This window comes from Musca domestica, unplaced genomic scaffold, assembly GCF_030504385.1.
Source record: "Musca domestica strain aabys unplaced genomic scaffold, Musca_domestica.polishedcontigs.V.1.1 210, whole genome shotgun sequence".
Taxonomy (NCBI): domain Eukaryota; kingdom Metazoa; phylum Arthropoda; class Insecta; order Diptera; family Muscidae; genus Musca; species Musca domestica.
The window spans coordinates 76,041-91,923 of NW_026712259.1; the positions used below are offsets into that span (position 1 = coordinate 76,041).

A 15,883-nucleotide genomic window follows, 5' to 3' on the forward strand; every position below is an offset into this window, starting at 1 on the left:
AAGCCAACGTTGCACGGTCGGCGAAGGTAAATTTGAAAAAGTGATGCCAAGTTCATGTTGTTTTTTGTACAACACGTCAGACGTGTTGCAAAAATACAAAACTGGGGATAATAGTGGGTAGGTAGAACACCTAATAAAGGTAAATAATAAATGTCAGGGAAATTATGGAAAAATCTTGGAAAAGAGGGAAAGCTTGGTTGAGCGTCCTTGGTGGCCGTATATAAAGAACAGTGAGGGCTAAAAACGCATTTATTTCAAAGTCGTGTGGAACAGAAAAAAACAGTTCTGTCAATTTTTTATTATTTTTTTTTTGTGAATAAAAATAAAGTAAGGAAATACTAAGTTGGCAGTTACTATTCGTGTGTTTTATTTGTGTGGCGTATCTAAACAATGTATAAGTGGTGTTATGTCGGATATGTTGTGTTAAATTTTTGTGTGTTTTAATTAGGGAAATAACGCCGCGCATAAATCCACAATTGGATAACGACATCCGACTTAAACGAGAAAAGAGCGGGCATCCCCAACAATCGTTTTTTGAATCGCCAGGCGCGGAACCGAGGTTCCAGGCCCAGAAAAGAACCCGGAAACTGACAGAAGCTGGAAACAGCTGGGAAACGGCCAGTGAAAAAAACAGGCGACAGTACCGATCCGGGAAGCTAACAATAGATACAAAATCTGTAAAAGAAGAAATAGAAAAAAAAAATGAAATTCGTCGATTAAAGATTATTGGCATTTAACCAAAAGAAAGAAAAAACTAAACTAAAACTAAATGTATTGTTTGTAGTTAGATAAATAGTGCTTAAGAGATAATAGTAAAGATATTTAATGCCCAGGTAATTTTTCCTAAGTGAGTGTAGGGTTTCCTCAAAATTTACAGCTAGACTACGTCTATATTTTTTTGGGACAAGAATTTAGAATGCCCAAAACTTTCGTCTAAGCGAGATCCTTTAGGCTGAATTTAGAGTAGTTTTATTAGCCAAAGTTTGGCGCTCCTAGCGGTGTAATAAAAAAGGTAATCTGAGTATTGACACACAAATTTTCTCGTTCGGGTATTAATAGTCCAGTTTTTTTTCTTATGTGTTCATGTTGAAATTAGTTTTAAGAGAAACAAATAAATAAGTTTAATGTCTAAATGTTTCAAGAATAATATGTTGTGCTAAATTTTGTTGTTAGAGAGGAGGTTAGGCGTTGTAAGTAAGAGAGTGTGTGTGGCTTTTTGGGGCCCTTTGAAAATTTTTGTGTGTATATTGTCTAAATGGTCAAGGATGGGTGGGCATATTGGGGGAGCAATAATATCAAGCTCCTGTGTCATAGGTGTATGTTGTTTATGTATGTTTTTTTCGTTTTTTTGTTTATGTGGGTTGATGGTGGAAGGGTTGAGATCCCCCTGGATAACCGCTCTCTCCTGAGCGTAAGCCGAATGTAACAATATGGCGCCCAAATTCAAAGAAAACATTAATATCTTCCAGATATTAGCCAATAAAAATGTACAATAAAATCTACGTACTGTGCAATATACCATAGGAGGCAATAGATTTGAGCTAAATATCGCATTTTTTACATGCTTGTGAATATTGCAACAACTTTCTAAGTAATTAAAAAGTGTCAATAATGCAATATTTAGCACAGAAAGTAAAAAATTTGGATATTCTGTTCCAAAGATTAGGGTCATTCATGTTTTTTTTTTTTTTTTTTTTTTTTTGAAAATCATATACCGCACACACATCTTATCACAGCTGAACCCCTTTCATATTTGTCATTGTCTTTGAATAATTAATTTTTGCTTTTTTTTTTGTTAACCTATTGATTTATATATGTTTTGTTTTTTATTAATCTATTCACTCATATATGTCTTTTTTTTTTTTTTTTTTTTTTTTTGTTAACCTATTGATGTATATATGTTTTAGTTTTAGTTAATCTATTGATCTATTAATTAGTTTGTAGTTCATATTTATCCTTAGTTAATTGCCTATACATTTTGAAACCAACCATACAAGTATTTACAATTTTTCATATATATTTATATCAATGAACTCAGCTAGGGTAGGGAAAAAGACGCAGAAAAATAAATATATCGTTAGCGTTTGACCTTAGCAGAACTTCAATTACATCACCAAAAACTAAGAAAAAAATGCAGGTTCAATTAATAACTCTAATCCTAGCACTAGTGCTGCAGCTAAGTTGCCTTCTAACATGCCCCAACCCACTGTGCCAATGCAACCAAAAGAAGTTGACCAACTTGTCAGAAGTTTTGTGCAAGATAGTTTGAACCATGATCAGGCAAATCTGCAGGAGCTGGTTAAAAATAGCGTCAGTAAGAAGATGGAAGAGGTTTACACTGTAGTAGACAAATTATATGATGCGATTGCAAAATTGTCAATCAGCAATCAAAGCGCACCACCAGTTCAGATGCCTCAACTGATTCCTACATTAAATCCTAAACCCCTTTCTCCACCCACAATTAGAGTAAATAACCCACCTATTAACCGTACCCACACTATTACTCCATCCTTCATGAGTTCTCAAAATTGTCAAGGTATAAGAATTGAGAGATTTGGGATAAACTTCTCTGGTAGACCCAATACAGTAGAAGACTTTATATACCGACTAGAACATTTTCAAAAACTTTTCAACATTCCATGGGAAGATATGTTGAACGAGTTCCATGTTTTAGTTTCAGGCCGTGCTATTGAATGGTTCTGGCTAGAACAGATTAATAGCAATATTTCCACTTGGCAGTCATTAAAACAAGCCTTATGTGAGAGGTTCAAAACCCAAAGAACATGCTTCGAAGAAATGTGTGATTTGTTAGAGTGAAATCAAATGCCAGGAAAGTCGATAAACTCGTTCTTCCATTACATAAACGCAATGAGATCTAAGCTAGAAGACCAGTTTCGGAATACGAAATGATCTCTCTGGCTAAGAAAAATGTGCGAAAAAATATTTCAGGTATTGTGTATTCGATGCAAGTATCATCACTTGAGCAATTGAGAATTGAGTGTATTGAGACTGAAAAGACATTCTTTCGACGCGATCCTGCCCAATTCCTACTCCGACTTACAATAAACTAGCTCGTGTAAATGCATAAATGCATAAAGAGAATGAAGAAGAAAACCTTTCAGGTATACGAAGAACCAGAGGAAGTAGTAGATATTTCAGCAGTCAATGTTCAATTGGTTTGTTGGAATTGCCAAACTCCAGGCCACGGATTCAGGGATTGTCTTTCTACTCAAAGAAACTTGTTTTGCTTTAAGTGTGGAAAGCAGAATACCAATACGCCGAAATATCCAAATTGTCGATTGGGAAACTAGAGGAAGAACCTGGTTACAGTGGGAAACCACCGTTCTGTCGAGAAGCCCGCCGACCAGAACAACTTAGAAACCGACAACCGACTTAGAAAAAAATAAAACCGAGAAACCGAGAAAAATTTACCCTGAAATTCGACATTAATTACCTTTGGAGGTCAGGGAACAAAATTATAACGAAGTAAGGTCAACAATATTTGGAGAAGAAGATCCAAATGAAAATAAAGATCCAAAAGCCAAATCAAAAACAATTTAAGAGTTTTGCCTTATTAAGGCGAAGATCATATGTTTTATGATTTATGTGTTTGATTTCTCTTTCGAAACGAGCTTAATGATCTGAAATTAGCAGTGAAAAGGAAAGCCAGATAGACACTATCACACACTCATGTTTTATGATTTATGATTTTAAGATCATTAAGCTCGTCTCGAAAGAGAAATCAAACACATAAATCATAAAGCATATGATCTTCGCCTTAATAAGGCAAAACTCAAAAATTCAGCCGAGCCTGGATGTGGGATTTGAACCGCGGACTTCGGTGTGCAGCCAACTAGAAGTTGCCGTCTCTACGTTCAGAGCCATTAACCGTCTTCCTAAAGTAGCACTAAAACAAGTGTATGCATTGGAAGCAATGTAGTTGTCGTGGACAAAAAATCCTTCACTACAAAAAAAAAAAAAAAAAACTTTGCTGTGAGAAAGAGAACGGCCCTTGTAAGCCATCAACCACACCAAATATGCCTGATGAGCCGCTTAACCAACGGCGAAACGCGTCGCATAGTGGTGAGTGTGTGATAGTGTCTATCTGGCTTTCCTTTTCACTGCGAATTTCAGATCATTAAGCTCGTCTCGAAAGAGAAATCAAACACATAAAACAATTTAAATTGCTAAAGAAATCAATGTCTGAATTGATAGTCCGATACCAATATAAAACAGATTTCAAACCATACGTCACGATATAAAATTGAAGGAAAGGAAGTTAGGGGTTAATAGACTCTGGCGCTACAGTCAGCCTACTGGGAAGAAATTGTAGAGATATAGTGGAAGAGATAGGAATAAATGTGAAACCCTATATTTCAAATGTCACCACTGCTTCTGGTCAACGACACCGCATTTTAGGTACAATTGAAGTCGATGTTGAATATCAAAATCAGTTAGCTAAAATAAAATTGTTTCTATGTTCTAGCTTAGGCTTAGGAAAAGGTCAGCGCAATTCTAAAAAAATAGCGATACCAAAGACTCCAAGAGAAGTAAGAAGCTTTTTAGGAACGGCTGGGTGGTACCGTGGTTTCATACAAGACTTCGCTTCCATATCCGTTGCTCTAACGGATACCTTAAAAAAGGGGCAGAAATTTACGATGACACCTCAAGCCTGTGAATCATTTCGAACTCTGAAGAAAGCTCTCACCTCGGCACCAGTATTTCGACATCCCGATTTCCAACAAGAATTTTTCATACAGTGTGACGCATCTGAGTACGGTATTGGAGCCGTTCTTTTCCAAAAATATGATAATGGTTGGGAATATCCAATTTAATTCTACTCGCAAAAACTAAATTCAAGTCAGAGAAATTATTCGGTAACTGAGAAGGAATGCTTGGCTGCGGTTCTTGCCGTAAAAAGATTTCGACCATACGTGGAATGTATGAAATTCACCATGATCACAGATCACGCAAGTCTCAAGTGGCTTATGTCACTAAAAGATTTATGTGGAAGACTTCCCAGATGGTCTCTGCAGCTTCAAGCTTTTGATTTTTCAATCGAATACCGAAAAGGATCTGAGAATGTTGTGGCTGATACCTTATCCAGTCTACCAATTGAATCGGAAATAGCAGTCAAAGAAATAAGTAACGATGATATTTTGGATTTCGAAACCACGGCGTTTGACAGCGAACAGTACCTGGAGTTACGAAAAACAATATTAGAGAACCAAAAAAGACATACATAAGAGTGAACAATTTTGATGAAACGACGATGGAATTTGAATGAAAATTGTGGATGCCGAAAGAAAAAAAAAAAAAAAAAAAACATTATGTTGATTTCCTCGAAAAGTATCCCAGATCCAAAAATGGAAACGCCTATATTTTTATATTCATGGACCATTTCACTAAATTCATATTTTTACATGCGATGAGAGAAGCTATTCGTCGTGGAATTTCTGGAGGTTCCCAGAAACAATACATAGTGGCAATGGAAAACAATTTGTCTTAAATCTATTTCAAGAAATGATTAAGAATTACAAAATGAACCATTTAACGACTGCGTAATACTCTCCACAATCAAATGCGGCAGGGAGAGTGAATCAGTCTGTACTGGCGGCTATAAGGACTTATGTCGAGAAAGATCACCGAGATTGGGACTTATACCTATCTGAAATCGAGGAAGCCCTACGAACTTCGTTACATTCCGCTACAGGTTTCAACCCATTCTTTGCATTGTTTGGATACAATATGTTTACCAACGGAAACGATTATAGATTAGCCAAGAATCTCAAATCATTTACTGACCACCAAATTATACAATTAAATAGAACGGATAGATTAGAATTAATGAGAGAAAACATTAAGAAAAACAAGCATCAAGCTTATGAGTCCAGTGCCAAAAGGTACAATAGTAGATCACGAAATGTACCTTTTCGTCGAGGCCAGAAAATTTTTAGAAGGAATCACGTTCTCTTAGATTTCAAGAATAATATAAATGCGAAATTTTGCAAGAAGTTTCTGAAGTGCCGAATCGAGAGACCTATCGGAAAAAATATGTATGAGTTGGAGACTCTCCAAAGCAAACCCCTTGGAAACTTCCATGTATAAAAGCTAAAAATGATGTGAGAATTCTGTGATATAATTACTTAAGTGCAATATAATTTATAAAATGTATGTCTATTTTATAATATATAATGTATTGTTGTTATTATAAATAGAATTTTTTCTATAATTTCAAGTTTTTGTTACCAATTGGACAAGGATGTAGACAAAGTGTCTAGAGGGTCTCGTGGAATAGATATGATAAAAAATTTACTAGTGCAATATAGGATAAATAAATTAGTTCGTGATTGTCCAAATTTATTTATTTGTATTGCTGAGAATTTTTTTTCTTAGTCGTTATTGTCAACTTCGTTTAAACTTGTATGTCTAAAGCAAGGATAACAGCAAAAGAGCCCGGCTGAATGAGACTTCAGGGTGTGGGAGTTCCCCACATTGTGAACAACAAAGGTAGAAAGAAAAATATTCCATTAATTTCTTTTAAAATACAATTGCCACCATCTCCGATTGTCTCAAAAACAAAAAGTCCGTTTATATTTATAGAAAAAATCCGTAGATTTCTTCCTAACAACCATTTGCAACATTGGTTTAAAGTATTCAATCATTTCCTTGTAACCGATATTTCTCACATTACAATTGTCGAAGATTTAGTTTATTTTTGTTAAAGTATTTAAGAAGCGTAACAGACGTTTGCATATAATCTTAAAAGAGATAGTAATTTATAGCAACAATATAATGTGGTAATATGAATAGGGGAGCAATAAGAGTCATATCCCTTTGTATTGCTCATTTTCATTTTTATCATTATTTTCAAATATATTTATATATTTTTTTGCGATTAATAATGATTAAATATCATCCTCCCATATTCTCATTTTTCTGGGTGAATGCATAAAAATAGTCGATATTTTTTTTTACATGGCACTTTATGATATTTTGTGATTCTTCTCAATTAAAATCATAAGAGAAAAAATTTTTTGCCTCTTTCCCTTCGGCAAATTAGCAATACCGAACTAGAGACTTTTCAGCAAAGTTTTACAATTTACGAAAAAGATTTTTCTTGCTCACCAACTCTTTTGCCTTGTCCCATGTAGAATTCAAAATATCATAGTAAAAAGCATTAGAAATGTTGCATAAGCCTGTGTTAGTAATTTTAGTCTTTCTATCTATTTTATCAAAACCTTATATATCAAAGAAATATATATATATATATATATATATATATATATATATATATATATATATTATATATATATATATATATATATATATATATATATATATATATATATATATATATATATATATATATATATATATATATATATATATATATATATATATATATGTATTTCTTTGATATATAAGGTTTTGATAAAATAGATAAAAAGGCAAAAGAGTTGAAAAATCTTTTTCGTAAATTGTAAAACTTTGCTGAAAAGTCTCTAGTTCGGGATTGCTAATTTGCCAAAGGGAAAGAGGCAAAAATTTATTTTCTCTTATGATTTTAATTGAGAAGAATCACAAAATATCATAAAGTGCCATGTAAAAAAAATATCGACTATTTTTATGCATTCACCCAGAAAAATGAGAATAGGGAGGATGATATTTAATCATTATTAATCGCAAAAAAATATATAAATATATTTGAAAATAATGATAAAAATGAAAATGAGCAATACAAAGGGGATATAATTTTTATTGCTCCCTTATTCATATTACCACATTATATTGTTGCTATAAATTACTATCTCTTTTAAGATTATATGCAAACGTCTGTTACGCTTCTTAAATACTTTAACAAAAATAAACTAAATCTTCGACAATTGTAATGTGAGAAATATCGGTTACAAGGAAATGATTGAATACTTTAAACCAATGTTGCAAATGGTTGTTAGGAAGAAATCTACGGATTTTTTCTATAAATATAAACGGACTTTTTGTTTTTGAGACAATCGGAGATGGTGGCAATTGTATTTTAAAAGAAATATTGGAATATTTTTCTTTCTACCTTTGTTGTTCACAATGTGGGGAACTCCCACACCCTGAAGTCTCATTCAGCCGGGCTCTTTTGCTGTTATCCTTGCTTTAGACATACAAGTTTAAACGAAGTTGACAATAACGACTAAGAAAAAAAATTCTCAGCAATACAAATAAATAAATTTGGACAATCATGAACTAATTTATTTATCCTATATTGCACTAGTAAATTTTTTATCATATCTATTCCACGAGACCCTCACATCATTTTAAGCTTTTATACATGGAAGTTTCCAAGGGGTTTGCCTTGGAGAGTCTCCAACTCATACATATTTTTTCCGATAGGTCTCTCGATTCGGCACTTCAGAAACTTCTTGCAAAATTTCGCATTTATATTATTCTTGAAATCTAAGAGAACGTGATTCCTTCTAAAAATTTTCTGGCCTCGACGAAAAGGTACATTTCGTGATCTACTATTGTACCTTTTGGCACTGGACTCATAAGCTTGATGCTTGTTTTTCTTAATGTTTTCTCTCATTAATTCTAATCTATCCGTTCTATTTAATTGTATAATTTGGTGGTCCGTAAATGATTTGAGATTCTTGGCTAATCTATAATCGTTTCCGTTGGTAAACATATTGTATCCAAACAATGCAAAGAATGGGTTGAAACCTGTAGCGGAATGTAACGAAGTTCGTAGGGCCTCCTCGATTTCAGATAGGTATAAGTCCCAATCTCGGTGATCTTTCTCGACATAAGTCCTTATAGCCGCCAGTACAGACTGATTCACTCTCCCTGCCGCATTTGATTGTGGAGAGTATTACGCAGTCGTTAAATGGTTCATTTTGTAATTCTTAATCATTTCTTGAAATAGATTTAAGACAAATTGTTTTCCATTGCCACTATGTATTGTTTCTGGGAACCTCCAGAAATTCCACGCATGTAAAAATATGAATTTAGTGAAATGGTCCATGAATATAAAAATATAGGCGTTTCCATTTTTGGATCTGGGATACTTTTCGAGGAAATCAACATAATGTTTTTTTTTTTTTTTTTTTTCTTTCGGCATCCACAATTTTCATTCAAATTCCATCGTCGTTTCATCAAAATTGTTCACTCTTATGTATGTCTTTTTTGGTTCTCTAATATTGTTTTTCGTAACTCCAGGTACTGTTCGCTGTCAAACGCCGTGGTTTCGAAATCCAAAATATCATCGTTAGTTATTTCTTTGACTGCTATTTCTGATTCAATTGGTAGACTGGATAAGGTGTCAGCCACAACATTCTCAGATCCTTTTCGGTATTCGATTGAAAAATCAAAAGCTTGAAGCTGCAGAGACCATCTGGGAAGTCTTCCACATAAATCTTTTAGTGACATAAGCCACTTGAGACTTGCGTGATCTGTGATCATGGTGAATTTCATACATTCCACGTATGTTCGAAATCTTTTTACGGCAAGAACCGCAGCCAAGCATTCGTTCTCAGTTACCGAATAATTTCTCTGACTTGAATTTAGTTTTTGCGAGTAGAATTAAATTGGATATTCCCAACCATTATCATCTTTTTGGAAAAGAACGGCTCCAATACCGTACTCAGATGCGTCACACTGTATGAAAAATTCTTGTTGGAAATCGGGATGTCGAAGTACTGGTGCCGAGGTGAGAGCTTTCTTCAGAGTTCGAAATGATTCACAGGCTTGAGGTGTCATCGTAAATTTCTGCCCCTTTTTAAGGTTTCCGTTAGAGCAACGGATATGGAAGCGAAGTCTTGTATGAAACCACGGTACCATCCAGCCGTTCCTAAAAAGCTTCTTACTTCTCTTGGAGTCTTTGGTATCGCTATTTTTAGAATTGCGCTGACCTTTTCCTAAGCCTAAGCTAGGACATAGAAACAATTTTATTTTAGCTAACTGATTTTGATATTCAACATCGACTTCAATTGTACCTAAAATGCGGTGTCGTTGACCAGAAGCAGTGGTGACATTTGAAATATAGGGTTTCACATTTATTCCTATCTCTTCCACTATATCTCTACAATTTCTTCCCAGTAGGCTGACTGTAGCGCCAGAGTCTATTAACCCCCAACTTCCTTTCCTTCAATTTTTATCGTGACGTATGGTTTGAAATCTGTTTTATATTGGTATCGGACTATCAATTCAGACATTGATTTCTTTAGCAATTTAAATTGTTTTATGTGTTTGATTTCTCTTTCGAGACGAGCTTAATGATCTGAAATTCGCAGTGAAAAGGAAAGCCAGATAGACACTATCACACACTCACCACTATGCGACGCGTTTCGCCGTTGGTTAAGCGGCTCATCAGGCATATTTGGTGTGGTTGATGGCTTACAAGGGCCGTTCTCTTTCTCACAGCAAATGTGGTAATATGAATAAGGGAGCAATAAAAATCATATCCCCTTTGTATTGCTCCTCATTTTCATTTTTATCATTATTTTCAAATATATTTATATATTTTTTTGCGATTAATAATGATTAAATATCATCCTCCCATATTCTCATTTTTCTGGGTGAATGCATAAAAATAGTCGATATTTTTTTTTACATGGCACTTTTTGATATTTTGTGATTCTTCTCAATTAAAATCATAAGAGAAAAAAATTTTTTGCCTCTTTCTTTTTGCGATTAATAATGATTAAATATCATCCTCCCATTTTCTCATTTTTCTGGGTGAATGCATAAAAATAGTCGATATTTTTTTTACATGGCACTTTTTGATATTTTGTGATTCTTCTCAATTAAAATCATAAGAGAAAAAAATTTTTTGCCTCTTTCCCTTTGGCAAATTAGCAATCCCGAACTAGAGACTTTTCAGCAAAGTTTTACAATTTACGAAAAAGATTTTTCTTGCTCACCAACTCTTTTGCCTTGTCCCATGTAGAATTCAAAATTTCATAGTATAAAAGCATTAGAAATGTTGCATAAGCCTGTGTTAGTAATTTTAGTCTTTTTATCTTTTTTATCAAAACCTTATATATCAAAGAAATATATATTTTTGCAGCATGAATTATGCTGCAAAAATTCCTCGAAGCAGTTCTTAAAATAATAAGGTTACTTCTTATGCAGTGATTTAAATCCATTTGATTATCCTATTCTTGTTTCTTGACAATCCATAAATCCGCATACAATCTCTTTATTTTGATTACCTGGCAATTCATATTATTTTTTCTCATATCAAAGACACACACAAAAACAGTTTCAGGCAGATGCACTGCCAATTTTAAATATAACTTTCACTTTAATTTATATACACAAGCATGGCCGGTTACCTGAAAAGAAAAAAACATAAGTACATATGGCGAATGAAAATCATAACAAAACTATTGTTTTACAAATGCAAAAAATAACAAGATGTTGCTTTTAGGCTCGTCGCCCAACGGGTAGAATCAACCCCTTACATGCATTTTCTGGGTTATATTACAAGATGCCCAAATGCACTCTCTTCTTTTCATAAATTTTGTGGGCGAAGTTACCATTGTAAGAAAGTTAAACAAATATTTGTTTCCACGTTTTGCGTTTTCCATTTCTTCCAACGATATTCACGAGTCCCACTCATGGATTATTTGTACGATTGTGGGTTAATCCACCAAATTTCTGTTAGAATAAAAAGTAACAAGTTAGAATGAATAAATACAATATTTCTTTAAAAAGTTATTGTCTGTAATTTGTTTGTCCGATTTTAAAATGTTGTGAATTGAATTAAGTGAATGAGCCGCAACGATACACGGCAAAATCACATAGGGATCTATATATCTATAACTCTACGAAAGGCATGAATGGCCGGTGTAGGTAAATTAACGGCGTTGCGCAACCTTTATGCACGTTTCCACGACTGTAACTACTTCATGCATGTGTGTGTTAATAGAATTTTTCAATGGATGCAGCTTGCCCGCACACACACATATTTACGCATGAGACCCCCAAGAATGAATATAAAACAGGTAATTTTTTGATTCGTCAGCGATAAAAGAATAGGAATAAGAATAGAAATTGATTATATTTCTGTAGGAAATTTATTACAAAATGGAATTCCTACTTTACCCGGAAGGAAAAAAACGAGACCCCAGAAAATTTGTTTGGTCACATGGACTGACTGATGGTGGTAAAAAAAGAAAAAAACTTACTTGGCTCCACAATATTATATTCCGTCTACGAATGGATGTAAGGATTCACGCACATCACCGCTTTCTTTATTTTTTTACTAAAGTGGTGAAGTTTTATTGCGTTCATTCCCAGTATGAATTTTTATAATGTGCAATTTAATGCACCGAACATGGTAGAAGAATATAGGTAGATGCATCAAAGCTTGGGAACATTGATATGTCAAAAATTTTAAAATGTTTCATGAAAAAATATGTCGATTTTTAAATATTTTTATACGATGAAAATCAGAGGTTATTATACAATACATTTTTCAACAATTTTTAAAAATTTTAATAATTTTTCATTCAACATTTTCAATTCCAAAATCGGTTTGACAGTTCATTGTCCCAGCAGCTGTGTCGATGCGACTACCTGTATTCTTCTACCATGGCACCGAACGTGCTGAACGCCAGCCAAAAAAGAGAACCCGATACAGAGGGCGGCCGGCAAAATTTGAAAAAGTGATGCCAAGTTTTATATTGTTTTTTTGTACAACACGAGAGACGTGTGGCAAAAATACAAAATTGGGGATAAAAGTGGGTAGGTAGAACACCTGATAAAGATAATTAATAAATGTCAGGGAAATTGTGGGAAAATCTTAGAAAAGAGGGAAAGTTTAAAGAACAGGAAGAGATAAAAGCGCCATTTTTTCAAAGTGGTGTGGAACAGAAAAAACAGTTCAGTCAGTTTTTAAATGTTTTTTTGTGAATAAAAATGAAATAGGGAAATAATCAGTTGGCAGATACTATTCATGTGTTAAACGAGAAATGAGCGGGCATCCCCAACAATCGTTTTTTGAATCGCCAGGTGCGGCACCGAGGTTATACCGCACACACATTTTATTACAGCTGAAAATGCTGCTAAACTCCCTCATATTTGTCGTTGTCTTGGAATAAATAATTTTTTTCTTAATCTGTTTATTCATATATGTTTTTTTTTATGTTAACCTATTCATGTATATATGTTTTATTATATATATATATATATATATATATATATATATATATATATATATATATATATATATATATATATATATATATATATATATATATATATATATATATGTATGTCAGGGGAATGATTCGGGGACACTAAGGAAAATTAAAAAAATGCTAATTTTTAATTAAATTTTGACTAAATTAGCACATATCACCCGATATCTGGGTAATATAATGAATATATTAAATTCTATCACGTTTTATATTCCTTAAGATTTGTTTGAGGTCATCTCTTATATAGCGAATCATTTCGGCCAATGTACCTGGAACACCCTCTTAATATACAGCGATATGGGTTGCCATCACAGTGTTATATTTTATAATTTTTGTCTTGAGTTAAATTGACGCCGACAAAATTGAACGAGCTCGCCTTCGTTTAATTATGTTTTGGAAAAATGCATGACACACATTCACGCTCACACATCCACGCTCACACATTCACGCTCACGTTCTTTGTCACAATCCTACCAACAACTATTGTTTGACGGCAAATACAAAAAAAGCTGATTTGGGAAACAGAATTATGGCTTAACTCAAGTTTAGTAAAAACTCTTAAATTTTTTGGAAATTCTTTCTTTCCTGATCCCGTGAAACTATTTGTACTTGGGGGACGGACCCGGGACCCCAAATTTTTGATTCAAAAGTTCGTGTTCAAGATCCGGTCTGGGTGCACTTACCCGACATGGACAATATAAATATCGTTGGAAAGCTTACGAAAATATCTGTCCAACAAGTGGTCACATGATGGTGCATATGTATAACCCGATTCTAACCAGTTTATTAAAATTATATTTTCAATAAAAAAAAGGTTTACTTCGCGTAGCCGTCGTTGGATTACGAAAACATCAAATTTAGAAAACTTTGGTTCGCGTTAGCTGATGTGGGACATACCCAGAGGAGAAAATCTCAAGCCCCAGAAGAAGGCCTGCTATTTACAAAAAGTGTCAAATTTAGAAATCTTTGCTTCGCGTTAACCGGTGTAGAACATACCCAGAAGGGAAAATCTCAAGCCCCGGCCAAAGGCCGGCTATTTACAAAAAGTTTCAAATTTAGAAAACTTTTTGTAATTCCAACGACAGCTACACGAAATAAACCTTTTTTTATTGAAAACATAATTTTAATGAACTAGTTAGAATAGGGTTATATGGATGTTAAGACCCATATCTCTGGACACGAAAAAGGTATTAGCACAAATCGTAGCATTTTGGAAAGGCAAGAGTGTCAGCTATAATTTGATTTTCAAAATCGATAATTTGACTATAACTTCCGAACCATGACCACTCTCCACTCCTCTCCATCATGTGACCACTTGTTGGATAGGTATTTTCATAAGCTTTCAAACGATAGGTCACAAAAGGGTCCAGGGTCCGTCCACCAAGAAAAAAAATAGTTTCCCGGAATCAGGGTAAAAATACTTACCTCTGGAAAAAATTTCGAAAAAATCGAAGAGTTTTTACTAAACTAGAGTTGTTCCAAAATTATTTGCCAAAAATTTGGCCAGTGTGTCCATAATGTGAACACATTTGATCAATTATTTTCCTCTTTTTTGGTCAAACATTTATTTGACGGTGTTTGGAAAAAAAATTAATATATGGTCCGTTCCTGAACTTCATGAATGTAAATGTTTTTACAACAATAACCGATTTTCCCTTTATGATATCGAAAAAATTGCAAACTAGTAGATTCTTGCAGGTTCTGGAACAGGCCAATAATTGAAATGAATACCCACATAAACACAAAACAATACTACCCTGCTATGATTTTTTGTACAATGATTTATATGCGTACTTATACGCGTACAAATTTAGATATAGCTCCCATATATATCTTATTCCGATTTCAGGTTTATTGTGTAACATTACTCCAAATGAAATGAAAATTTGCACGTATGGTCGAATCAAGCCAAGGAGTGTAATTTGGCGATTACATTACATTTTATTTAAATTTATTATTTCTCTTTAAATTTAAAAATATTTATTTTCTATTTAAATTTATTGTACACTAAATATGTAATGTTAGCCCAAATGGGATGGATCCGATTAGACTTTTAAATCCCCAAATGACACAATATGCAGGCCATAACATTTTTTATAACCTCAACCATATATGGCTGGAGAGGGTTATATCATCTGTTACGGTCAAAAGTGCAGGGCATTTGGAGTCGATCTAGCGATGTCCGTCTGTCTGTCTGGCTCGTGCGCACGATAACTCTCGAAGGGAGTATCCCATTTGGTCCAAACTTGGTACATCGAAATATTTTTGTCAAACTTAGATCGAATTTGGAGATGGACAATATCGGTCCACTGCTTCTGGTACTCCCCCACAAAAGGTAAAAATTTTCATAAAAAATAAATTACCGCATTGAAAGAGAATGGATTATCTGATTTTGTTCAAACTTTGCAAATCGGTATATATACGTTACTCCAAGATCAAGTGTGAGAATGGACAAGACCGGACTATTCAAAATTCGAACCCCACAAAGGGTTCGAATTTTGAATATCTAAAACGCTAATAAAATCCGAAATATACGTCGAATTCTTTTTAAATACATACAAATATTTTACCATTATAAAATCTCCTTCTGGTACCTCCCACACAAAGGGACAAATTTTGAATGACCAAAACGCTCATAAAATGCGAAATTAACATCCGAATTAATCCAAACTTAACACGTCCCAATATTT

The 15,883-nt window shown here is 33.8% G+C and overlaps 1 long non-coding RNA gene across 1 annotated transcript; it reads right to left on the bottom strand.

The window, feature by feature from the left end:
* Positions 1-350: 350 nt before the first annotated feature.
* On the bottom strand, positions 351-12,657 carry LOC131802553 (uncharacterized). Its single transcript, XR_009342258.1, has 4 exons — positions 12,180-12,657; positions 11,388-11,649; positions 11,202-11,324; positions 351-675 (listed from the first exon to the last, which is right to left on the bottom strand). It is a non-coding gene; the product is annotated as an uncharacterized LOC131802553 (long non-coding RNA).
* Positions 12,658-15,883: the final 3,226 nt, after the last annotated feature.